Raw genomic sequence first — 27,241 nt, 5'->3', positions numbered from 1 at the left:
CCTATGTACTCATTGCTTGAATCACCAAAACTAAAGAATCCCAACTCAAACACCCCATTAGAAGAAACCGAGGTTTCATAATTATACAAAGTCTCTCCAAGTTTAAGGGTATCTGATGCATGAGATAAGTAAGAAAGGGAGGAAAATGTGAGGAGAAAAGAAAAGGCTTTGGAGTTGTAAGCTGCCACGTTGAATGTTGTACTAGGTTGGTTGGCTTCAATTCTATGGTTGGAGTATTAAACAATGATGATGCATATAACACTTGGTCAGAAATAAGAATCATTATAATAAAATGTGACACTAGTATTTTGATCTTACTATGTTTCTGATTTTTTTCTTTTTCCTTAAAAATGACTAGAAGAGAGCAATGGGTTAACCAAGTTAGAATAGTGGTCAATATTGCAGCCTCCTTAAGACTTCATTTCTGGTTTTATGTGGCATATGTTATTAAAAAAAATGGTAGAGAGAGTACTGTTTAGAATGATTTAAGCATAGCAGTCCAAATAGGATTTTCTTGTGTTTGCATATATTTTTAATTATTTTAAATTATGAAATTTGGTTTATAGAAATACAGATGGTAATGGAAATAGAATATATATTTCCTTGAGGGTTGACAAACTAGAAAAAAAAAAGAATATTTAAATGGTAACACTTCTATGGTAAGATTTTTTTTTTTACCCTTAATAAAATTGACTCTGTGTCAATTTATAGGCTAGTGATGCCTATAACCTCTGTGTCATTTCTTCTCTGTAGCCAGCTAAGTGTTTTTTCTTCAATATTTGCCTCTGTGGACACCATAACAGTCACAAAAAGTTATATAGCTTCAACCCCATTACTGAAATTGACAAATTTGTTTCTTCTCTTCTGTTTCTCTATTTTTTAGGGTCATTTAAATTCAATTGATAGTTTTTCTTCCTTCCTTCCAAAAACACCATATTCTTCTACCAAAGGGGAATATAATCTATGTGGTGGTCTTTTTGGGTCAACTTCTTTCAAACCAAGGAACACTATTTGTTCTAAAAGAAAGTTTAATGCACCAAGAATCCCCTCTAATTCCAGCTTTACATTATGCTCAAATAGACTAAAAACAGTTGGGACAAAGTTCAACAACTTACTTGCTTTTCTTGATCCGGTTTGGCCTTTCTCCAACTTGAGTCTCAAAGCTTCAGAATTGATTTTGTCCATTTCATGGTTTGCATCATAAAGCTCTGTGAGTTGTTTCTCCTCAGCATCATTTAGCAGAACAGTAGCAGCGAGCACTGCATCGTCCATGGTTTTTCTTCTTGAAAAGCTTTCTATGACAAATAACAGAAGAAAAGAGAGAAAACAAAAGCTCAATTTTGAACAAGAGTCTGTGTTTATGAAAGTATTCTGTTTCAAAGACACTTAATAATTCATTTGTTTATTTGTTTGTAAAGAGTTATATAGTCAATGTGTTTGTTTACTATGATTACGTATTTTGATATATTTCATAAGTTGATTAAAGCATGTAATGATTCTCAATGAATCACTGATAAGTAAATTAGCCATATGGCAGTTTAGTTAGTTATATAAACTAGTTCATATACTGTAAACTTCAGGATAGAAAAGTTCAAAAAAAAAATTACTCAGACAAAAGTTTCTATTATTGTCCACTTCACATTATGGAAATCATTTTAGTAACAATAACATTACAATGAACATTTTTCTTGTAAGAAAAGGTTCAATCTCTCCACACCTAACCCTGCTTGTGTTAAAACATGGATAGTCTAAATTAGATAATGATCGAGCAATATGGTATGACAGTACATTGTATGATATTTTGACATAAAGATAAGTGGGGAGTTTTCCTTCTTGGGTCAATAAACCAGATCTACAGCTGTATTTCTTTTAATTCTCAAAAAACATTTTCTTTTTTGATAAAAAATCTCTAGCTAATAAGATACAAGTAAAACAAAAAGTGTTGATAGAGAGTGGTTTCTAAAATTGTAAAGATAGATACATGAATGTATAAAGTCAGGATAGGGGATTTTAGAAGATTTAGAGACAAGCTTGTAAATTGTACATGATATGGTTTTGAGCAATACAATGATTCTTATTCACCAAAAAAAAAAAAAACTCTCTACCTTGATACTTTTGTTTACTTCCATAGGTTAGTATTTTGCTAGTTTTGTTGCTACTCTTCTTTTCATTCAATGAATAAGCTAACATGGATACTAATATTAATTAATTTTCTTTTGTTTTGGATAATATGAGGCAACTTAGTTGGGAACAACTTCACAATTGAAAGCTCTAACAACAAGTTGGTTTTAATGCTTGGTGCTTATTTCTTTGCATGGTTTCTGTGTTATTAATAGCTGTGCTTGTCTTTTTTTTTTTCACTGGGATTAACAATGCTCAATATACAACAACTCATTGTCTCAATTTACAAGGACTTTAGACACAGAGCTATTCCAGAAATCAAGGCTTTTTGCTTCATCATTGAGGTATTATGGCTTGGGACTTGAAAATGGCAACTACACAGTCAAACTCCTCTTTTCTGAGACAGCTATTCTAGATCCTCCTTCATGGAAAAGTCTTGGGAGACGTGTTTTCGATATCTATATCCAGGTAAATATACATCACATTTTTTCAAATAAGCTTTAGTAGTGTCTTTTGTAATCACTTATGCTTCTTCTATTCTAGGGAAGTCTTGTTTTGAAAAAAAATTATATCAGAAAAGATGCAGGCCATGTCTCTTTTTGCGCTGTGGAGAAAGTATTCACAACTCAAGTATCAGAAAACTACCTTGAAGTTCATCTGTTTTGGGCTGGGAAAGGGACTTGTTGCATACCAAAGCAAGGTACTTATGGCACTTCTATTTCAGCCATCAGTGCTACTGCAGGTAATGTGGAATTAAACAAAAATTTGATAAGTACTTTTTTTCCTCTCATGTATATAGATTTGTGTCAAGTTTTGACTATAGTTTTGTACAGATTTTGAACCTACTGTTAGTAACAAGCCTCCAAGCAGTAAAAAGAACAGGACTGGTCTGATTGTGGGGATTCTTGTTGGTGTTGTCATTTTAAGATTTCTGATGATTTTCATGGTCTTCTATACTTTTCAAAGAAGAAAGAAGTCTCAAATGATTGACAGTGATGGTAAAATGTTACTATAACATGTTACATAATCCTATAAATTTCAGAAATAGAATAGAAAACCATCATAGTCTACTACATAAACATCAAGAGTCATGACATATAGTGCCTTGTTTTTCATTTTCAGAGTTCTTTGGAATGGATGTTAGACCTTTCACTTTCAGTTATGCTGAACTAAAGACGGCGACAGACAATTTCGATTCTGCTAATAAGTTAGGAGAGGGTGGAATTGGACCTGTCTATAAGGTAAGTCATTATTTTCATCACTTTCATTTTGTTTGCAAAAGTTTTCATAACACTTGAACAAGAAATGTTAGTACTTTTTAACCATACAATTTGACAAAGTAGAAAAGTTTTTTTGGCTGCTTGTCACTATATGTTACTGTGTCAAATTCATTATTTTCATTCCATTAAATCAACTCCATTCTCAATAGGGATCAATTGATGATGGAAGAGTGATAGCTGCGAAGCAAATGTCTATGACTTCTCATGAAGGAAAGAGCCAGTTTGTGGCTGAAATTGCCACAATATTTGTTGTCCAACACCGAAACTTGATCAAATTGCATGGATGTTGTATTGAGGGAGGCAAACAACTTCTTGTTTACGAGTTTCTGGAAAACAAGAGTCTTGATCAAGCACTTTTTGGTATGAAAATAATACTCATGATGCTTATACAATTACATGTACTAAACAAGGCTAATAATGTCTATGTTTGGCATGATCAGGGAACAATAGCTTGAAGCTAGATTGGTCAACACGTTTCGACATTTGTTTAGGTATAGCAAAAGGTCTAGCTTATCTTCATGAAGAGTCACGGCTAAGAATCATCCACAGAGATGTGAAGACAAGCAACATTCTGCTAGACTCTAATGTGAATCCTAAAATATCAGATTTTGGTTTGGCCAAGCTTTATGATGACAATAAGGCTAACGTTAGTACTCATGTTGCTGGAACAATGTAAGATAATTTATCATTGAAGACATTTAGTCACCCTACTTCTATGCATGATCATGTAACAAAAAATAACCATGGATGATGATGATGATGATGCAGTGGCTATCTTGCACCAGAATATGCCATGCGCAGACATCTTACAGAGAAAGCCAACGTGTTTGCTTTTGGTGTTGTGGCGTTAGAGACTATCAGTGGCAGGCCAAACTCTGCTCCTAATTTGAAAGAAGAACAAATATATCTTCTTGAATGGGTATATAATTCCTTACTATTCAATGTATATGTTTTAGCTATGGATTCACAACACAACAAGGCCCAATTCTAACTAATTTGTGCTTCTCTAGGCTTGGAACTTGCAAGAACAAAACAATGAAGCTGATCTTGTGGATTCAGAGTTATCCGAATTCGATGAAGATGAAGTGAGAAGACTCATAAGAGTAGCTCTTTTATGCACTCAAACATCACCAACATCAATACATCAATGTCTAGAGTTATGGCAATGCTTTTAGGAGATATTGAAGTAAGCACTCAAATCTCAAGGCCTTGTCTAGAGTTATGATTTTCCTGCTAGTACGAGCATGGTGGGGGATGCATTGCCATCGCCTGCCAAAGGCGCCACTCGTCCAATTCTTCAAAGCTACAAGTCCAAAGGCTTTGGTGTGCTGACATTTGGAAGATCATGAATTCCTACCTTTACTTTTGAATATGTAACTGTTTAAGGCTATTTTGTTGACTATTGTGAGAATATTTTGTTTATGTTAATTAGGCAGTGTTGAATATCTTAAGACTTTTGGATTGTTTTTAAGATAATCTTGAATGTATTTTAACACAATTATTTGGTTATATGTGTTATGAACCATATAATTGGTACTCAAAAATATATTTGTACAATGTTAAGGGTGTCTTAAGTATATTAAATGAAGCGGATTTGAATTAAAGCAATAAAAAAATTATTATAATGTACAGGTTTATATAATAATAATTCAAGCTTATCCAAATATTAGAATAATACAAAAAATGTGTTATTGTATCTTTTACAATAACACTGGTTTAAAAGCATAAAATTATGTTATGCAAACTATTTTCTATAATGCAGAAAGTGTATTATTATAAATGTATCATAACACTACTTTATAAGTACAAAAAAGTGCTATATAATCTATTTATAAATAGCATAATGAAATTCTTATCTAACTATTAAAATAACACAACATAAGTGTTATCGTAGGCTATACCATAACACATGTCTATAAATATGGAAAAGTGTTATGCAAAGTGCTCCGACCTACTATAACACCGTTTTCTTTAACACATCAAAAAGTGTTATGGTATATATTTGATAATATTTTTTCGGTCTTATTGAAAGTATTTTTTTCTTGTAGTGTAGCGGCGATTTCCGCTGCTAATACCTGTGTCAACGGCGATATTATTAGCCGCAGGGTGCACCGCTAATAATGTTTTTATTATATATTTTAATAAATATTTTTAAATAAATTAATATTTGTTAAATTTAAATATTTTTAAAAATAATTCATAATAAATTTTAACAAAATAACCAATTAATTAATTTAAACATAACTAATAATAAAATCAATATATAATTTTAATATTTATCAAATTAGTTAATATCGTTATTGTCATTAAAAATAAATACATTGTTAATTTAATAAAAATACATAAACTAATAACTAAATAAAATCATTAAGGTTAATATTGTAATTATCCTCATCTTCAACATTTTGTTGTGGCTGTGGCTGTGGCTGTGGCTGTGGCAGTGGCAGTGGCGGTGAAGGAATATAAGGCTGATGCGAAGATCGTCCAAGTGAGAGGTCCCAAACTGATCCCGAGGTTATGGCTGTATCAGGGTGGACAAAAAAGGTTGCTGCGACCCGCCCCCAAATTCACCGTATCTAACATATGGCTGCTGCAACGAACCTTCAACCTCCCCATATATAACATTAGGTAGCGGAGGCTGCATCGATCCTCCTTGAAAATCGGTAAAGTTAAAATATATTGGAGGAGACTGGGAAGAGCATCCAAACATGTACTGGTTTTGAAACTGCGGAGGTTGTTGCGATGACACATGTAGCGGATGTTAGAGAATATTATGTAATTGCCTCAATGGAAAAGGTATGATAATACAACTCTATGCAAAATATTACAAATAAATAATGATTGATTAAAAAGAGTGTTACAACTCTATAACTGAAAATACAAACAAACAAAGACAAGGAAGAAGAAGAAGAAGAAGAAGGAGAAGAAGAGAATGGTGAAACATACAACTCTAAACAAAAAATTACAAGTAAAGGAAAGGTGTTTGAAACAAAAGAAAAGAAGATTACAACTCTAAACAAAAGTTACAAGTAAATAGAAAATGAAAATAAGAAGAAAAGCAATAGAGAAAAAATGTAAGAACAAAACAATAGTAAACTCTCACTAACACAACCTAAGTGAAGAGGATTGGGGATCGCCAACTTGAACAAGGTTTAAAACCTTTGTCCAAAAGCTTATTTCCCCCTAACTCAAGCACTAAGGGATCTCTCACAGATTTTTTGAAATGCTTTCTGGAATAATCAAGCCTCAAGGTGTATTTTCCAGGCAAGTGCTTTGTGGATGGAAAATGGTGTCTCTTACAAGTGAGCATTAGGCTCCTATTTATAGAGTTTGAGATACGCCTTTGAATTTCAAATTCCACCAACCCCCATGGATGTTACCAATGTTTAATTGGATGTTTATGGAATTAAAATGGAGATTTGGGAGTTATTTGGGATGTTAGAACCGTTCAATTTGGAAAAAACTGAAAAACCACATAGGCTGTTCGCCTCACTAGCTGCAGCCAGAATCATCAGTGGCAGCGGCCACTGGCCTCTGTCCTCCAGGCCGCGGCCAGGGAAAGACAGTGGCCGCGGCCACAGCCTTTTTTCAGCCAAAAAATGTGATTTTTCCAAAACGTTCCAAAACGTCCCAAATCCTTTCCCACATGATTTTGTAACCTCCAAACACCTATTGGGAGTTAAAAACATGTTTCCAATAGTTATATATCATCATGACTTTGTGAAATCCAATCTCAAATGTGTAACATATAATATACACATTATTGGGTAATATTTGGGAGTTACAAATTTGTAACTGATTTTGTAACTCCAAAATATGTCATATTTGGGCACACACATGTGTCCAATTTTGTGACTCTCAATAATATGTTACAAGGTGAGACAAATCACATTTGTGTGACAAATCACATTTTGTCACATTATTTAATCTAATATTATATTATATGAAATAATATAACAGCGGATATTGTGGAGGAGGTTGGTGCTGCTGCTGTGGCGGTGTATGAAGGTTAGGATGGGCGGTGTTACTCTGAGAAGACGTACCACCTTCAGATTGTGACGGCAAATACCTCTGCAGAAAACTGTCAAATCGTGGGTCATACAGATTACTGGGTTGCTGAGGTACCACCATCTAAATCGTCTCACGCATTGCCTTCATCATCAGAGCCATTGTAGTCTTATCTTCATTAGGCGTATGAGCAGTATGTGCTTGGGACTGACTTTGATCTGTAAAGCTGGAGGTTGTCTTTCTCGCTTTCCCTTTCACCCTATTACCCACTCCTTTTTGGTAGTCAGATCTCTCCCCGAGTACTTTACTTAGTACCTCGTATTGATCGACTAGGGACGAAATGACACCAGATACATTAAGAGACCCCTCACTCTGCTGTTGAGTCTGCCTATCAAGCTGTAACCTCTGAAGATTCGCCGCCATTTTTTCCTGTATAAAGAAAACATTATAAACAAAATTAGAAACATTAGAAACAAGAAAACAATAATATTCACTTACATAATCTTGTTGAGCTGCCTCGTTGACAAAAGTTTTTGTCGATTTTTTCATATGAACATCCCTCCAAGTATCAACAACATGCGCATCTAGGTTCTCCTATACAAATGTAAACAAAATGTGTTTAGAATGTGTTATTTTATAAAATGAAATTAACATCTTCACTTACATAAGTGTGACGCTTAGCTGCCCACGATTTTGTGTCTTGTGTTGTTACATACTTCATTTGTTTTCTGTTTGCTTGGTTTTTAGCGGAGCGAGCCAAAAATCTTTCGCTCAAAAACAACTCACAAATATTCTTCCATGTCTCCTTAGTGTAATGGTCAGGTGGCTTAGAGAGGACATTCTCCCAATATTCTGGTCCAGCATAATGATTTTTGAAGTGTTTATATGTGATGTTCTTTCTCGCGCGATATCTTTCGCCCATCTCCTTATAGACAGTTACCAGAACTGACTCAAGTTGTGGATGACCGTCTATATTATAGTAATACTGCATTAAGAAAAAAATTAGATTACTTTGTAAATAAAGCAAATAAATAATGTAAAACATAAGATTTATAATTTTTTACCCTCATACGATCAAGCACTTGATCCTTAAATTGTTGAGGTAAATCAGCAAAATCCAAGTAATGTCCCGGACACAAAATTGTAACTTGAGTGCCCAACATGCGAATAAAAGCTTGGTCCTCCTGCCTAGCCACTTTGTTCGTCACAGGATCAAGCTCTAGATCCAATGGTTTACCGGCTTTTTTCCTTCGTTCTTCAAGAACATTATTACTAGCAAGACCACGACCTTTTTTTCTCGTCGGCGGAGCATTAAAATTTATTAACAATAACCAGTATTAGTATTGTTGTTATATTTCTCTAACAATATAATTTCCAAAAATAATTTTGATATGAAATATTTAACCTGACTCGCAAGATGACGGTACCCTAAGGATCTGGCGGGTCTCGACCACCACCATCTCTGCCGTGATAGGTTGTTATATCAGCTGACATTACACTTCAGTTTAAAATTTATTAGTTAGTAATTATCATCAAATTAAATTAGAGTCATACTAGTTAATATCACATTCAATTCGTATTAATAATAATTACAAAAAAAAAACTTTATTATATTTCAATATATTGTTCTGTTACACAAATAGAAAAACTAAACAGAGTAATCACTATCATTCCCATCAGCAATCGGAAACACATTTTCATCTTCACAAAGCTCAACTAGCAATTCATCCTCTGCATCTGCAACTTCCTTATGTTCTGGCATATCACCTTCGTCGTCACCCTCTTCATCAGCCCCAACATATGCAATAACTTTGCTAAAAAGTTCAGGGATGAAATCCAATCACAGCCAAGATACAACTCCGCTTCAATCTCCTCAAATAACTCTTCATGATACTGACTCTCACTAGGATCCTTTTCTACCTCCTCAGTTGTCGGTAAAAGGAAGTCTTCCACAACGTGAATCATCTTATCGTTTTCATTCTCATCAACCACCTCATCAGCAACAATTTCTTCTACCTCACCATGAAAAATCCACTTATCATAAGCTTGATGAAAACCCCTATCGAATACGTGTGGCCGAACAACATCCAAAGATTCGAATCATCTCACACACGGGCACCTAATTCTTCCATCAGAATCTTTATGTCCCTACGCCATCCTCAAAAAAGCTTGCAAACCATTCCAATATTCTTGACAACCATGATATCTCAATGTTGTCCAAGTCTTGTCAATCGCCATCTAAAGTGTTATAAGAGTATGAGTTTTAGTAATGTGAATAGGAATGGATAACAAAAAAAATTTGTTATCATTTTTTAAGTCTTATGCAATATTATAATATCTTATGCTATTTTATGATGTTTTATTAGATAATGTTATTCATAAACAAATTAATATTTTTTCCTAAACTAATTTATTATTTATTATTAATTTTTAAACTTTTATTAAATATAATTATCAATTTCTATATTCAACTAATTTATAACTATTTAATATTAGATAATGTTATTTAATAAAAAAATTAAATTATTTAATTAGATAATGTTATATCAAACTATTATTATTTAATTAATTAAATTAATGAAAAATAATTAAAAAATTAAAAATTAAATTATTATTTATTTAATTCTTTATTCATAATTTTTTAATTTGAAATAATAATAATAATTTTACAAATTAATTATTATTTAACTTTTAGACTAAATTTTTTTTTTAAAATAATTAGATCAATTTTATTAATCTTTTTCATTCATTATTTTATTAATAATATTTTAAACTTATCATTTCTATGCTGATATCCCTATAATTGATGGTTGTGATCAACAACCATCAATCATAAGCATATCGGGACAGAGAAAATAAATTAACTTCTCATTAACTACTAATTAATTTTTTTTAATAATTTTCAATTAATTATAATAATACTAATTAACTAAATTATATAATATTCATTATAATTCTCATTATGTTGACATAGCATATAACAAAAAAAATTAAAACTATTTTACTTAATTAAATTTCACAAAAAATTTGACAACATAATAGTTTAATACGACCATTTCAAAAAAATTTAAATCTTGCACTCAGAAAATCCCAGAACATTTATTATAAAACATAAAATATTTAAAATTAACCAATTTCAATAATTCATATTTTTTCCTATTTTAAATTTTAAAAACTCAAACATATATCTGGTTATTCTTATATATGACAAGTGTTATTCCTAGACAAACTTGAGTTTTATGATCTCTTATTACTTAATTAATTATTTTAAAATTAAAATAATTTTCTATTTATAATTACCAAATTGACAAATATAATTTAATAATTTTAAAGTAAATTAAATTTATTTATAATAATTACATTTATATTAAACAGCCATAATTTATTTATTTTTAAATTTTTAATAAATACTAACATTTTTTTATTATTATTAATTTTATTACTATAATTAAATCTAGTTTATTTTTCAAATATTAAACTAATTATTAATTTAATATAATAACAATGAATCTTTTACATCATCAGAGAAAGACAATCTTTATCATACAAAATAAATTACATTTCATAAACCATCAAATCCTCCTTGCTCTCCTTGCTCTCTATGTGTCTACCATATTTATTAGTGAAAATGACATTTGTTACAACTTTTTAATATAATATCAAGAAGTAAACCCAAAAAAAGGGAATAAATGACATTTGTTACAAGTTTTTATCAGAATTGCATCTGTCTCTATTCTCTACAGGTCAAATGTACTAAGACTCAACAACTTTATCACCTTAAATACATGTTTGGAAATTCTACAACAAGATATATGTGGATATGCAGTTGTCCTTAATAAAAAATTGTTAATATCCAAGAAAACATATGTTACCTCATAATCTTTGGGTATATGTTGCATAGCACGTACGACAGCTAATCTTCCCTCAAAGACCATAACAGAATTTGGCAATTAGCTAAGTACCAAAAACATTTAACAGATTGAAATGAGGAGGATGGTACCTAAAACATATCAATCAACTAAATTTTTTAACTACCATTATTAAATTGATATAGTTACCTGTCGTTAATAATGGAAATGATAGGAAACAATTCAGTCCCCTGGGGACTCAATTCATTATCACAAATGGTATATGCATTACAAGCAAGCTACATAGATAGAGAAGGATCTTAATTCAAGCAAGCTACAATGAGTAACATTAACATTAGAATCACAAATCTAGAAACCTAAAATTAATAAACAAAAAACAAGAAAGAGAAAACTGAGAGATAGAAATATCAGTGTGATTTACTAAAGAACAATAAAATTAATTGCACCGAAAAATAAGTAGTTATACATGCTTATAAAACTCCCCTGTCTCATTATTTACAGGTATATATATATATATAAGTTTTAGATTTATTTATCATATTTATATTTATATATAATAATGAATGGTTATACTGAATTCGCCAAGGCAAATCTGAGAGAATATCACTAATCCATACAATTTATAAGAGCAAAGAAAGACACAACTGCAAATTTGGTTGTTTCCCTCTGCCTCTAAACGAATAAGTTAATAGCATAATTACATTTACCCAACCCAAAAATTACCCAAAATCCAATCCTGATTAACAAAATAGAAAGAGAGATATACACACATTCTTACCTGATCAGAGAAAGAAAGACAGAACCAAGAGATAAGCTTCAGGCGAAAGAGGAGATAACTGAGAGATAAGCTTCAGGCGATAGAGGAGATAACCGAGAGAAAATGTGTTTCAGGGATTTGGGAGAAGGAGATGATGGCGTGGTATAAACCGTAATAGTATTAGCGGCGGGTAGGCCGCCGCTAATACTACCTGCCGCTAATAAAAGAGTTTAGGCCACCGCTAATAAAAAGAGATTACCCGCCGCTAATAAATCTTAAAAAAAACTTATCACTTTCCTGGGCATTTTTTTTGTCTATTAGCGGCGGACTATCCGCCACTAATAATGGTCAGTCCACCGCTAATAGGTATTATAATATTTTTTAAATAATTGATACATTATTAGGGACGGAACCCCTAGTCCGCCGCTAATAACCTCTGCAATAGCTGGTGACTATGTCCGCCGCTAATAATTACGCCGCAAATGGCACTATTTGTTGTAGTGTGGAAGTACAAAGAAATATCTCCAAACAATCTTGATTTTCTCACAGGTTTGAGCTCGAGTTTCTAGTCGAGTTCTAGAACTGAGATCAAATTGGATTCAAGTTGGGCAATTTTTTAACAAATAAAACATGGTTTATGCCAAAAAAATAAAAATAAAAATTATGCCCATAACTTGCGTACGACAAGCTAATGAGATAAACGACATCTTTGTGAATAAGCCCAACATTGATAGAAGTCTGACTCGAATCAGATAATTGCCCGAGTAGTACCATAAGGACGGATAGTACTCAAGATGCACTCCAATGGGTATCAAGAAAGAATTCAGGAATAAAAAAGACTTTACCACGTTTGAGCTCACCAATATAAATTTATTTCAAGCAGGCGAGGTGACTAGTTCTTGAAAAATGCTTAATAAATATTTAAACAAAAAGGACACTCGTGCAAGAGGAGCTTGGCCAACATGAAATGGAACACAATCAACATTTTACTATATTTCATGATATTTTGTATATATAAAAAATTAATATATCATCTTTTACTTTTCCAATATGGCAAGATTAATAACAAGAAACCATAAATATTATTGGTCAATACAATATGGCGAAGATATTTTGGTATATAATACTATAAATTCTATTATCTTTTGATATGATTTGGTATACTTCTGGTGTAAATACTCGAGTAACGATATATGTATAATACAAATATCCAAGAAACAATATACTTTTATTGCAAATACCTAGAAAAACAATATATGTTAATATGTATTTGGTATATGTTCTAGAGATTTTTGTTGCATTTACTCATAACACGGTATACCGTGTTGATGTATATTCGAGAAACTATTTTTTAAATAAAAATATATATCAAACACATTACAAGAGACATAACCTTTCGCAATGCATTTTGTAAAAGGCATCATTTGCGATGTCTCTCATAAAATGCATCGCAAAAGTTCCTAATAGTTTCCTTTTCGGAAAAGCGTATATTTTGTGACACATTAAAGCATTACAAAAGATGATAAAATTTTATTGGAAAGTTTTCTACAAAAAATTTGAAGAATTTTGGCGACGTATTATGACATTTGTTGCCATATGTCTGGAGAAATTGTCTTTGGCGATGCTTAATGACATCACCAAAAGTCTCAACCAAAATATAAACATGATAATATTTTTTTTATAAATATTATAAAAAGTTTATATATTTAATATTTAAGAAATAAATAAAAAAATTTACATATAAAATTTTTATTTTAAACTACTATAATTCTTTTTAGAAATATTATAAGAATTTATAAATATTTATAATTATTGCTATTTATGTACTAATAATTTGATTATAAAACTATTAGTTTGTAGTATTATAAATCGTATAAGTTTGTAATAATATTTTAATTTTATATAATTTAAAAAATATATTTATTTAAAGGATTTGCTAAGTTTATAAATTAAATATATAATTGTTTTTTTTACTATGCGTAAGTCATTTTGCAACACATGTGATGCTCGCAAGAATAAATTTCAAAGCCCGCCTTATTTTTTAGTTTATGCGCCAAGCCGAAGAGAATCAAAAAATAACCCCAAAAGAAAAAACAAAGCACCTTTCTCCGAAATTGCACTTGTATGCTTGTTGTTGATAAATTTTGAAGTTTGTTAATTGATTTGTAAAGGTTTATATAACTTATATAGGGTTGTTTGTATGTTTGAGATTTGTATGTTTGAGATTGCAGACAAGCATTTCTTAGTGCAATAATTTGATATATGTGTTGATGCAATAATCTTGATCTTTCTATTTTTGGAAGTATCCTCCTATAATTTGTCAATTCTTCGATCTTCTCCGACCAAGCTGGGATCTCCAATGATCATAGAACTGTCTGGAGGTACCTGCAAGAAAGACATTTCGATGCTTAAGACAATTCCTTAATTGATCATTTTACCTTCTATTTATAGGACAAACTAATGGAAAGACAGTTGTAAGAGGAACTCATTGATTGGTCATTGGAGTAACCAAATTTCCTACCAAGATGCCCTCGTTTAAACCCGATCTGCAGAGGCCAAATGAGCGATTTACTTCTGTTCATTTTCTTCTGATCGGGTGAAACACTCCTTTCGCTAAGCCTGAAAAGGGAAAGACATTTGGGCAGAATATTTTAGGCCCAACAATTGCTCCTCAGCCTAGGACTTGGATCCACAACAACAGTGGTCTATGCGAGTCTTGGGCCGTCTCCTTGAATTACCACAATTTCGCCCAAATATCGAGACTTCTTACAAAATTAATCAACAACACCATCATCATGTAATCTGATACATGTCGTATCCCATTTACTTAACATGAAACCTTTGTCGCGCTTTCGTGCGATCGATTCGTATTCTTAAAAGATTACTCTCTCAACCACTCCTCCTCTCTCCAAACTTTCTCGTTTGCTTCGAGATTTTCCCAGGAAAATAATTGAAATTTTATGAGTTCTTTCTTTCTGAATAAATTTTTGTTAGACTTCAGAGAATGTCTTCTCGTGAATCTTCAGAGCTAGTAGACCGAAGTGGGTACTAGTCAACTCTGGACCGCATTCAATCGTCCTGTGACATTCTCGATAACATTACAATTTGAATGCTCTCCGATTCAGAAATTAGAGACTGGAGATTCAAGGATGTGGTTAAACCAGGAGAGATTGTAATGTGCTCGAAGCAACATCGGCTGGCTTCGCTTTCCTCTTCCTGCCGTACTGGTTCATATCGTGTCTACGTCGAGAGCTCAATCTCTCAATTTCTACCAAATGTCGTACAAGCCATCATTGGGGCTCAAATGATAGGTGCCCTATGCGATGTTGACATTTATACAGAGGGAATTTATGCCTCTTTTACTAAGCCCGAAAACAGAGATGTGGAGAACAAGCCCTGGAAGACTTTTTATCTTTCTCCGAAGAAAGACCGGACATTTTTCACCAACTTTGACATCTCGCACAGGAATTGGGATGAATACTTCTTCGTCGTGGGCGGGGAGTGGTACCCTAGTTATTTTCCAAAGGAAGTTTTTCCTCTTGCGAGAACCTTCATCGCAGGTTCATTTTTTTTAACATTTTTCTTTTAAATAAATATCGATTTTTGCTTTGTCTATTCGCCTATCATCAGGCCATAGATATTCATAAGTAATTAAAACAGTGATTTGGCATGTTTTGACTCTGTCTCATGTTGTAGATTTCGTGTGGCCTCATGTCAGCATGAGTTCCAGTAGACAGGCCTTCCTTACGGAGAAGGGACTTCTCCATGAATCAAAGGACACCACTATTAGCATTGGAGAGGCACTCAACCCCTACTGTATGCAAATTATGACTCACCTATGTTTCTAGAACAAAGTTGATAAAAGCGTCATTCGAATCAGGGCTTTGTGAGGTGACAGACTTGAGGCTGAGCTCATGGCTCTGCATGTTAAGTGTCTCAAAGATTTTTCCAAGAGATTCATGCCTTCTACACTCTCAAATTGAAAGAGGCTGAATATGAGAGAACGTGTTCTGAGACATACAGAGCGTGTACAAAACACCATGCCCCTCTGGAGTTTAGAGCCAAAGGAAGCTCCCAACAAATCATCTCATGCTGCATCACGCAGGTCGTATCGCTTAAAGAATGGGTCATCATCATCTTCAGAGGCTTCAGACATACAACCTCTACAACAAGTACTGTTGTTTGAGGATAGTCGGAGGAAGCGAAAGACTCATGAGGATACCCTAGACGACGACTCTGATGATGGCAAAGCCATTGTTGCTAAATTTAAAGTGTCCAGTGCTTCCGTTTCTAACCCCACGGAAACCTCGTTGATGATTCCTACCCTCGCTCCTGGAAAGTTTCCATTTGGGAAGGTTTTGTCACCTCTGAGCCCTCTTCTACTCAAGGATGCCTCTAATGTTATAAGTTTTCCCAAGGCAGCTACCAAAGTGAGTCGATTTCAGAGGTCATGTCTTTGATTGTTAAGACATTAGGGGCATTACCCCCGAGCTTGAAAGTTTCAATAGAGGTGCCCCTCTATGGTAAAAGTTCAGATGAGGCACCTAGGAAAGTTCATCCTTCTAATACGCCCCAAGGCTCAGTAGCTACAGAGACCACTACTCCCCCTACTTCCACATGCACCAACCCTCATCATACCAATTCGATGAGTTCCAAAGGAGGCGCTCTGCTTCTGCTTCTCGCAAAAGGCGTCTCTTAGAAGATGCCTTTGGTGAGGATGAAAGTATCCCTGGTAGTCCATTCTGCTTAATCAACATAAATCAAGCCATCACCACTATGCTCCAAGACTTGAATCCTGATGGTTCTGATGTCGTAGTCAACGCTGCTCTCCAAAGATCAAAACCTTCCCAAGCTCTGGGCAGCCAGGCTGGGCCGAATACTATACTCTCAAATTCTTGTTCGCTTCCTTCGTTTCCTCATAATCCAAGTCTAAAGGTTGAAATGAATAAGTCAGAGGCTGCTGCTCATGAAGCTGTAGGGCCATTTCCAAAGGGGGGAACGTCCTCATCACAAGAGCCTCTATCTCAGCATGAGGGTTTGTATGAATCGTTCATATCAGGCTTTATTTCCCCAAACATATTTTTGGGCCGGCTTAGTTCTTCTGTTGTGCAAACACCTTCATTTTTTCCTTGCAAACTTAGTGACGACAGAGATGAAGTGGCAGTTTCTCATCCTTCTGTCTTGTAGTTTCTCGATCTGAGGCTCACCGCGATTGCTTTTGATAGTATAGTTGTAGCCTCATTGGTAGGTGAGGTACTACCTTCCCTTGTTGCATCTATGGCAGGAATCGCTGGCATAGATGCAATTGTTAGAAGTGAGCTGTGTGCATGGCCCATAAGTGCTCCCATAAGGGTATATGCGACAGAGGCATGGGCAAGTTCTTTGATAGAGTTTTTGGAAGAGATGATGTGTATTAGTCGTTCGCACTTGCCTGTGGGGGCGTTCGGGGTGTTAGATTCTCAAGGGGATTTGCTACAAAAAGCGTCAGACCACATTTGGATGGTGAGTCCTATTAGTTGTGTACTTGCAACATTGGTGAGATTGGTGTGTTGTTTGTTAACTTATGTATAATGTGTTTTTGTATTTCATAGAGTTATGTTTGCGCATCTGCAGCGAGGCAGGAATACACAACGGCAATGTTGATCAATGCAAAGTTAGTTGAAAAGTCAGCTGTGATCGAAAGAGAACGCGAAGTAAAGAAGAAGGATAAGGAAAATTGTGGTGCTTTAACAGAGACTGTAATGAAGTTGGAGGCAGAATTAACAGAAACTAAAGCGAAGGTTGCTTCCATTGAGGTGAAGTTGAAGGAGTCTGCTTGTCTTGAGGTGGAGCGGGACAAACTGAAGAAGGATTTGGTGGCGATGACAAATAATTGGATGGAGAAAAAAAAAATTTGTCAGAAACAGGAGGAGCGGTTGGAGAAGGTCGTTAATGATTTGTAGGATGATGTTGTTAATGCCTAAATAGAAAAGGATGATGCGTTGGGTAAAAATAAGGACTTGAAAGAGGTGGAGAGGTTGGAGCCGGCAGTTAGTGACATGTGGAAGCAGAAGATGGAGGTAGAGATGTCATTGGGTAATAGTAAGAAGGAGGCAGAGAAGAAGCTATCATTGGTGGACAGCGTGTAACGCAGTTGAAGAAGGTTATTATTGTGGACAACCTGAACTTTATAGTGTACTGTTATTGCTTCAGCATCGAGTACATAGTATGTTCCTAATTTTTTATGCTCATTTTGGGTAGGAAGTAGAGGAGGTGAAGGTGGAAACAACCAGGTTGCGTATCACTATAAGAAATAGACTCTACAGTGACGACATCTATTGCGACAATTCTAAAGTCGTTGCTGTATGTAGGCAAAATCCACGAAAAATTATTTTCTCTTAATTTATTAAAAAATAAGTTACAGCATGTCGTCGCTATAGGGTCATCAAAAACACATGATCTGGCCCTCAAAAATTCTTGATACCCTACAGCAACGACTAGTCATCGCTGTAGGGTTCTAGGAATTTGGAGGGAACACAAGGCGACTGACTATACAGCGACGACATGTCATCGTTGTAGGGTATTTGTAGGAAAAAAAGAGAGAAATATGTTTTTCTATAGCGACAACATGTCGTTGTTGTAGGATGCTCAGGGAACGCAACTGCCCATAGTTTGTTGCCTATTTGCACACCCTATAGCAGCGACGACATGTCGTCGCTATAAGGTCAAAAATAAAACGTGGGAATGTGAATCGCCAAAAAATTTAAGTCAAATTTCACTGCCTATAGCGACGACATGTCGTCGCTGCAGAGTAGATGTGTAGCACACGAGGGATTCGTGTACTATTCATTATCCTACATCGACGACATGTCGTCGCTGTAGGGTTTCACCATTTGAGTGAAACGGTGCGTTCAAAAGTGGCGATGACATTGTATTCCCTATAGCGACGACATCGTCGCTATAGGTCCCAGTGATATAACCCCCCAGGCAGAGCCTTTCTTCCTCATTTCATGTCATTTTTTCTCAAAACAGAGACAATTTCTTTATTTTCCTCTACCTCCCAACGCCGCCCAGCCCCTCCTAGCGCTGCCTAGGGTTTCACCAGCTGAAAGAATCCATCGGAGGACATTGACAACGAGATTTGCATAAGTTGGTTGACATTTTCACCACTCCACAGTTCATGGCACGCTCAAAGGCAAATGCAGCCAACAGAGCAAAACAGAAGTTTCCAAGTCTCCATGGATCGACTTAAGGTAAATAAAAATATATAGATAATTTGAAATATTTTAAGTATCTTAATAATAATTTCAATATTTAACTGAAATTTTGTTTTCTAAAGATGAATCTTCAGATCGAGGAACTTCCCAACATTATCGATACCTTCCATGACATGCACAATCATCCGACACGAGGATGGGTGAACACGAATGCTAAGAATGCATATGTAAGTAACTTTCTAAGTTTTGTGTCTATGTATATTATTCAATTATATTATGTATTAATTGTATGTTTTTAAACTACAAGATGCCTTACAGCAAGAAGTCCATACACAATCCCAATCTCAGTCTCAATCTGAATCTGAAGTAGGAAGTGCCAATGTCAATGAGACATAAGTTGTCTCAAAGGTACTTGGTCAATGTCGTGGCCACAACCGAGGTATTGGATGGAAGTTGAAGGGCACTAGTACATTTACCTCAAGCACACCGGATCCTTTTCACAATCATAGGCATCACCGTTTCCGTCCACCACAGTTGGCCCTCCGACGATACCACCTAAGGCTTTCCAGTCCATGATTCAACACTTCAGTCAAGCATTTATGACCCAGAACAACAACTTCCAGCAAATGCAACAATATTTGCAAACAACAAATCCAAGCATCCAACCTCCACAATTTCAGCCTGTCAACTTGGACATGAACATGATACAATCCATGATGGCAAGCTTTCAACCACAACAACCACAGCAGCCACAACCACCACAGCCACCACAACAACAACCACCACAACAGCCCGACGATAATGACCTTGGAATTGATTTTAATGACATTTAGTTTTATTAAGTTACTATTTTTAAATTATTGATATTTTGTGTTGTTTTTTTTATTTTGGAGACAATGCTACTTATGTTTTGTTATCTTACATTTTGGAGACTATGAATATTGTTAAATTGGTTTTATTATTTAATTAATAAATTTGTTTTATTTATTTATTTAATTAATATTTAATAATTTATTAAATAAATTTTAATCAATATAATTAATTAAATATATATTTTTTTAAAATTTGTACACCTACAGCGACGACATGTCGTCGCTATAGATGGAGCGGTCAACGGACTACAGCGACCACATGTCGTCACTGTAGAAGTTTTTTTAAATTCAAATTTTCCAATCTTACACCACCAAAAGCGACGACATGTCATCGAAATATCCCAGTCTAACTAAAAAAAAGGATTTCCTACTGCGACCAACATGTCATTACTGTAGTAAAACACTACTGCGACGACTGCATTTTGTCGTCGCCATAGATTGCTACACATACGGACCTACAAGGACGTCATTGTTGTGACGACATGTCGTTGATGTATACCTACAGCGATGACTTCTTGATCTACAACGACGACAAAGGTCGTCGCTATAGAGCCTTTTTTTGGTAGTGTATTAAGGATCGAGAGATCACAAAACAAAAATTCATTAGAATAGCCAAGGTCGACATGGCTAAATTTTTAGATATGGCACTACGCAATAAGAAGAAAACACATGAGAAGAAGTGGGCGAAGCTCGAGAGGTACTGTAGAAGTTTCAGCGTTAAAGTAGGAGAATACGATGTGGAAAACTATCCTGGTCAGCTTGGTGACTTGAAGATAGAATATCCGCAAGATCATCTGGAGAAGTTGAAGTTGAGGAATGATGCCTGGGGGTTATTGTCTCTAGTGAATGGCGAACCTACTGAAGAGGGGGATGCAGTAGAGGATGTGTCCTCTATGAAGGATGTAAGCTGTCAGTCAGAAGGCCAGGTGGTACCAGAGACGGTATCTAGTGCAAAAGAGACCATAATAGAGGTGAGGACGATTCCCGGTGCTGCAAAGAAGATGAGCAGAGGCGACGAGCAAGGTACCTAAGAATAAACATGTTATTGGGACACAATTATCTGTGCTTTTACTGTAATTTTTGCAAGACTGTTGGATTATATTTTCAAAATGTAAATAACAATTTATGCTTCAATATATTAATGATTGTCTATGATTAAGTGCCTTTGTGTAAGTTTGGTTTGCTTATGTTAATCTCGTAGATTTTTAAAATTTTAGTTCATAGAATGTGTTGGTCCTGCTCTGATAAAAGATTGCATAGGTCGTTTAGGCCATTTCGGCAGAGGTATATTGGGAGACCATACAGATGGTGGCTGAGGATGCCCAGTTAAGTGATTTATGGGAAGTGTTTAGTTAAGTTAAATTTGTAGTAAAGTGCAACCTCTGATTGTGCTTGTTTTACAGGTGAGCATTAATATTGGGTGAAAGTACCATATTTGAGGTGTATATTTATAGGGACAGGGTGGTTATATTCCACGTGGGTGCTAGAGAAACTCGTAAGTAGGGGCATCTCGTACTATATATCATGTGAGCGATATGGGCTACAACACACGAAGTTGGAAAGTGCGATGTCTGAGTATCTACATCGTATTGAATGGGACTAAAGCCATAATTGTGTAATGATTTGTGCATAGTAAAACATGTTGTGTTTTGTTAGGGCCTTAAATATGTGAAATTCCTGATTAAAATATTAAGAAGTGTAATGTAATTCAAAGTATGAAATTTAAGTAGCAAACGACTAAATTTTAAGCAATGTAGAGTACAAAATAGCTTGCTAATATACAAAACGTTGTCAGATTACATTTAATTTTCCCTTGATAACTTGGAAGTCCATAGCATTTTTTCCTTACGAACTTGGGCTAAAGCAGACAGGGCGAGCACGGAAGCTGCTGCGATAGTCCCAGAGCATAGGTGTACACATAAGTATATGAAAGAGTAGAGGTTGATCCTCTATCATTTGTAAGAGGGTACGACCTAGCGTAGCGTGTAGGCCATGCACGGTACATGGGGCTAGGTGGAGGTCGAGTCGAGAGGGATAGAGATGGTGCACATATCTTTCCATAGCACTCATACCTTGCTTTACGCGATGCCGTTTGTTGGAGCGACCCACCTGAAGGAAGGCGAACGACTTTAAGGGAGGGGGTGTTCCCAACAAATATTGCAAGCAGTGGAGGCACAACTTGAGTACTGGAAAAGTTCCTCCCATTCTGGGATTGCCAAACCAGTTCTGCTGAAGCTGAATAAGGTCCAAAGTGGCAAACCCAAGGGATCTGGAATAGTAGTCAAGGCAGTCTAGATTGAGGATGTAGGGTTTGGAAGTGGTGGTTGCACCACTTAGCGTTCTTCCTTCTCAAACGATTGGTGGTTAGGCTTCAGATTTGACAGAAGCCATCCAGGAAATTGTTGGAGAATGGGAAGAAGAGGCTAAGGGTGTGAACAACACCACTTCAGTTGCGACAGGACAGCCAAGCTCTACGTAGTCAAGGCAAACTATACCACAAAATGGTTGTCCCTTGTTCCCTACTGCATTAGTCAGGGAAAATTATACTGCATGTTGCTTAGCATGTTGGAGTGATATGAAGGGAAATTTCATGAGAGAGCAGTTGGCATGGATAGTGAACTGTGAACAAAGCTGTTTTGCTTCTGATAGAATTGTTAGCCAAGCGTAGGCAAATTATTATAACCATATTGGTGTAGGCATGAACGATATGATTTTATTCTCTAGTATGGGTTATTTGATGTCTAAGTGTGGATAGGTAAGGCCTAATTTATACTAGGTGTGGTAGGTGGGATATTACCCATGTGAAAAATAAGTGGTCAAGTTAGGTGAGAAAAAGAAGCTAGAAGTCGAGTGACATGTTATGGAGTTTGAAAAAAAGATGTCAAGAAACTGAAATTGTGTCCAGTATGATCTGAGAGACATGATGGATGTTCACGTGATTTTATTGTTTTTATTTGTCATAAAAGAATATGTATGTTGATATAATCTGATGCATGTGAATAATAGTTGTTTGTAATTGTGTAAAATAAAGGAAACACGTAACTAATGCTCAAAAAGGAATCTGTCTCATTAACTTTCAAATCATAGTACAATTGAATCAACAATAGTAATGTTTTAAAGACATAGAGTTCCAGGTACGCGGTACTTTATGACTAGAGTGTATGTCATTTAGCATGTAAGAGCCTCGTCCTAGCACTTCTGTTATCTTGAAAGGTCCCTCCCAGTTTGGTTCCAGCTTCTTCTGATCACCAGTGACTCGTCAGAGGACCCATTCGCCTTTTTTGAAGGAACGTGAATTAACTTTCTTGTCATAGTAATGCTCGGTATCCCTCTCATATTTCTCATGCCTATCTGTGCAACCATGCAAAATTCATCCAAAAGGTCAAGGTTGTGTGACAGCTGTTCATTGTTAAGGGTCTAATTAGAGGCTATCTTCGTATGGAGGGTAGGAAGGCCCACTTTTGTTGGAATGATAGCCTCCGTTCCATATACCATAGCGTAAAAGGCTCGCATAGTGGTTCTATATGCCTATAACACTTTAGGTAGCTCTTCCAACCAAGCACATTTTTTGTCCTCCAAGTTCTTTTTGATATTGGCGAATATGACTTTGTTAGAGGCTTCTGCCTATCTATTGCCTTGTAGATAAGTGATAGAGGCGAAACTCTGCTTTACATGCATTGTGTCATAGAATTCTTGTACTTTTGCATTCTAAAAGTGTAACGCCTCAACTCCAGGGACCGCTACAGTGCACATTGCAAACAGTACTAAACTCGCTAATCGAGTATTTTGGCCATAAACGTGTAACTAAGTATGATTAGCGGTTTAGATATTAAAAATTTTGGTTAAGATATAACGTTTCACTAGAACATTTACTGTATACATTGGAATACAAAAAATATAATTTCAGAGTCTATTACAAGAGAATATTTACAACAGGCCGTTCTAAGCGGCAAAACAGGGTTTAACCCTAGCTTCACTTTCAAACCTCGCCCAAGTATTGGTCGAGCAGCTGCATATGCACACGTCATCACCTAAGCTCTCCAACTCAAGGATAGTCCAACTTCCTTTTGCCTTTACCTGCACCACAAAGCACCCGTGAGCCGAAGCCCAGCAAGAAAACTCATATGCTCATGAACAGTCATATCATGTATCAAATCATATCTGGCATGCCTAGCAAACATAGCTTTATTCAAGCATGCAAATGAGTTCAAACAATGTTGGGGTATCCAGGATAAGAAATCCTGCCCTTCTGATTGGAGGACTATCAAGTCAATCCTAATCAGATAAGTGTCTCAACACTTGAGGTTCTGGTAAACCATGCTGAGTGACCAACAAGCAAGTCACTACGGGGCTCAGCACCCAAAGCCATGCGTGTGATGATCATACAGAGCTCATAGCTCTGATCAAATGAGTGAATATCACTTTGAGGTCTTGTTAAACCATACTGAGTGACTGACAAGCAAGTCACTAATTCAAATGGAAGAATGGTTGCTGGGTAAGCCACTAGCCTTCAACAGGTTCTGGTAAACCATACTGAGTGACTGACAAGCACGTCACTGTGGGGTCGGTGCCCATAGCCATGTGACATAACAGTCACGGGGCTTGCTGGCCCTGGCTCTAAATGGCTAGCCCTTGGCTAGACAAATGCTTTTAATATTGGCATTAATGCTCTTTGAGTCATCCAATGCAGAAAGTCGATTAGATCTAATCTTTATTGGCTTGCGTGGAACACACTAAGGCCGTCCTGACTAGTAAGTCAGCACAATGTGACCAGTGCCCAGTACCACTGCCGAACCTGACTAGTGAGTCACAGCTTCACAGTTGGTACTGGCACCTTTGCCAATTCTGACTAGTTAGTCAGAGCCATACACAAGTAAGCAATGCTATCAATATGTATCATATGTCATTTATCCAAAAGTAGAACATTCAGCATGCTTACCTAACAGTTGTGAGCATAATAGTGATTAAGCACAAACACAGAGGCTCAAGCTCTGACCAATCTCATATTCATCGTTCATGGCATGCCATAATCACATGTTTCTCGTGCATCACATATATCACACTTAACCATCTATCATGCCTCAATAATGATCATATGCAAATGGGGACAATTTCCAAGCATTCATTATGTTATCAATGTTTACATTTAAACATCCAACATGCATCAAGCATAACCATGCATGTCACACATGGGGTGCAGTTCTCTTACCTTGGGTTCGAGTAAGAGTAAGAATGATTAAAAGAACGACCCTTGAGAACGATCAACTTTTAGTCCTTTAGCGCCCACCTAGTCATAACCAAAAATATAGGATTCATTAATAAAAATAATCAACATAGGTTCCCAAACCAAGATCTAGCCTCCGGGAAATCAATCCACACTAAATTAGGTGGTAGCATCGATCCCGAGGCTTAAAGCTAGCATCCCTAAGTCAAAAACCCATTTCTGGCGAAAAAATGCTTCCCTGGGCCGCGGCCCTCCCTAGCCGTGTCGCGGCTCACCTCTCTGATAGAGGCTCATCTCCCTAAGAAAACCACGCAGGTCGCGGCTCACCATAGCCAAGCCGCAGCTCATTATGCAAATCAGCAAGAACCAGATTTTTCTCCCCTGCGTTTTCCTCGAAACCAAACCTTTAAACCAGTCCCAAACATCATTCAAATACCCAATTCAACCCCTAAACATCATCTATATCAAACCCCCATCAAAACCCAATCAATCTTACTCAAAAACTTCCCCTAATTCTAACTATTAACCAAGAAATCACAAGCTGAAAGTTTAAAACCAAAACAGAGTATACCATAAAACTAATGGCTGGACCTTACCTCAAACTTGATTTTGAATCCCCTTCAATGGCTGAATCACGTTCCTAAGCTCCCACCTTTGATCTCCTAGCTTGTTACCTCAAGTTGGCTCTCAAAATTCCAAAGAGAGAAAGAAGGAAAATGGTGTACGGGTGAGGAGAGAAGAACTAAAGATGAGGATGCTCTGTTTTCAACCATTCCACAGCCTTCTAAACTCAAAGGCTGATATATATCTTAGGGGTGAAAAGACTATTTTGCCCCTAGGTCAAATAAAGGCTTCTAAAGTCTCCCAAGGGTAAAACCGTCCTTTCCCGCCTATCTCGTTAATTATAATTGACACCCACAAATTCCCGTTATTCTCAATATTCTCAAATACAAATAAATCATACCCCATTACCCTTTAATTCCCAGTAATGTTCTAATCATCGAATTGACCCCGAGACTCACCCCGAGCCCCGAACTTAAACCCGTTATGACATGATCGTCTCATGTCGAATGGCTCAAGCCAATCCACATACCATGTGGTATTATTTATAATTCACCCCATGCATAAAAATACACAATCACGCCCTCAACAGGCCAAATTACCAAAATGCCTTTGTAATTAAAATTGAACCCATATGCATGCATTTACCATCATATAATAATATAATTCACATAAACATGCATATAATCATTAAATATCATAATAAATCAATTGTGGCCCTCCCGGCCTCCTAATCAAGGTCCTAAACCTTATTTGGAAATTTGGGGCATTACAAAAAGGGCGTTCCATTATCAGCGACTATTTCCCAAGGAACGCTGAATTGGCAGATAATATGCTTCCATATAATGTTCATGGCGTTCGTCTTACCTACAATTGTGTAAGCCTCTGCTACTACCTATTTGGTGAAGTAGTCAGTTACTAATAGAGTGTAATGCTTTCCTCCTACTGCCCTAGGTAGTTCTCCTACTACGTTCATTCCCCACTTAGCAAAAGGCCATGAGGAAACAACTGAATGCAGAACCTATGTAGGTTGATAAATGGTTGGGACAAATTTCTGGCACTTGTCGCATTTCCTGGCATAATCGCGGGCTTCTTTCATCATGTAAAGCCAATGATAGAATGTTGTCAATGCCTTGTGGGCCAAACTGCGTCCTTCGGCATGATTGCCGCATATGCCCTCGTGGATCTCTTCTAATAAATTTCTTGCCTCTGTTGGTCGAAGGCTTTGCAAGTATGGTCTGTTGAAGGATCGCTTGTAAAGGACGCCATTGATTATAGTGGGCAGTTCTGATGTGGTCAGGTATTGCATTATGGAGTCTATCCAGCATTTAGGTTCTATTGAAATCGAGCAAG

General features: G+C 36.0%; 1 pseudogene; it reads left to right on the top strand.

The window, feature by feature from the left end:
- Positions 1–2,314: 2,314 nt before the first annotated feature.
- Positions 2,315–4,626, top strand: LOC133805905 (probable LRR receptor-like serine/threonine-protein kinase At1g56130; annotated as a pseudogene).
- The last annotated feature ends 22,615 nt before the right edge of the window (positions 4,627–27,241 follow it).

Source organism: Humulus lupulus, chromosome X, assembly GCF_963169125.1.
Source record: "Humulus lupulus chromosome X, drHumLupu1.1, whole genome shotgun sequence".
Lineage (NCBI taxonomy): Eukaryota > Viridiplantae > Streptophyta > Magnoliopsida > Rosales > Cannabaceae > Humulus > Humulus lupulus.
The sequence above is the reverse complement of the archived record's forward strand: the minus strand, read 5'-3'. Positions and strand labels throughout refer to the sequence as shown.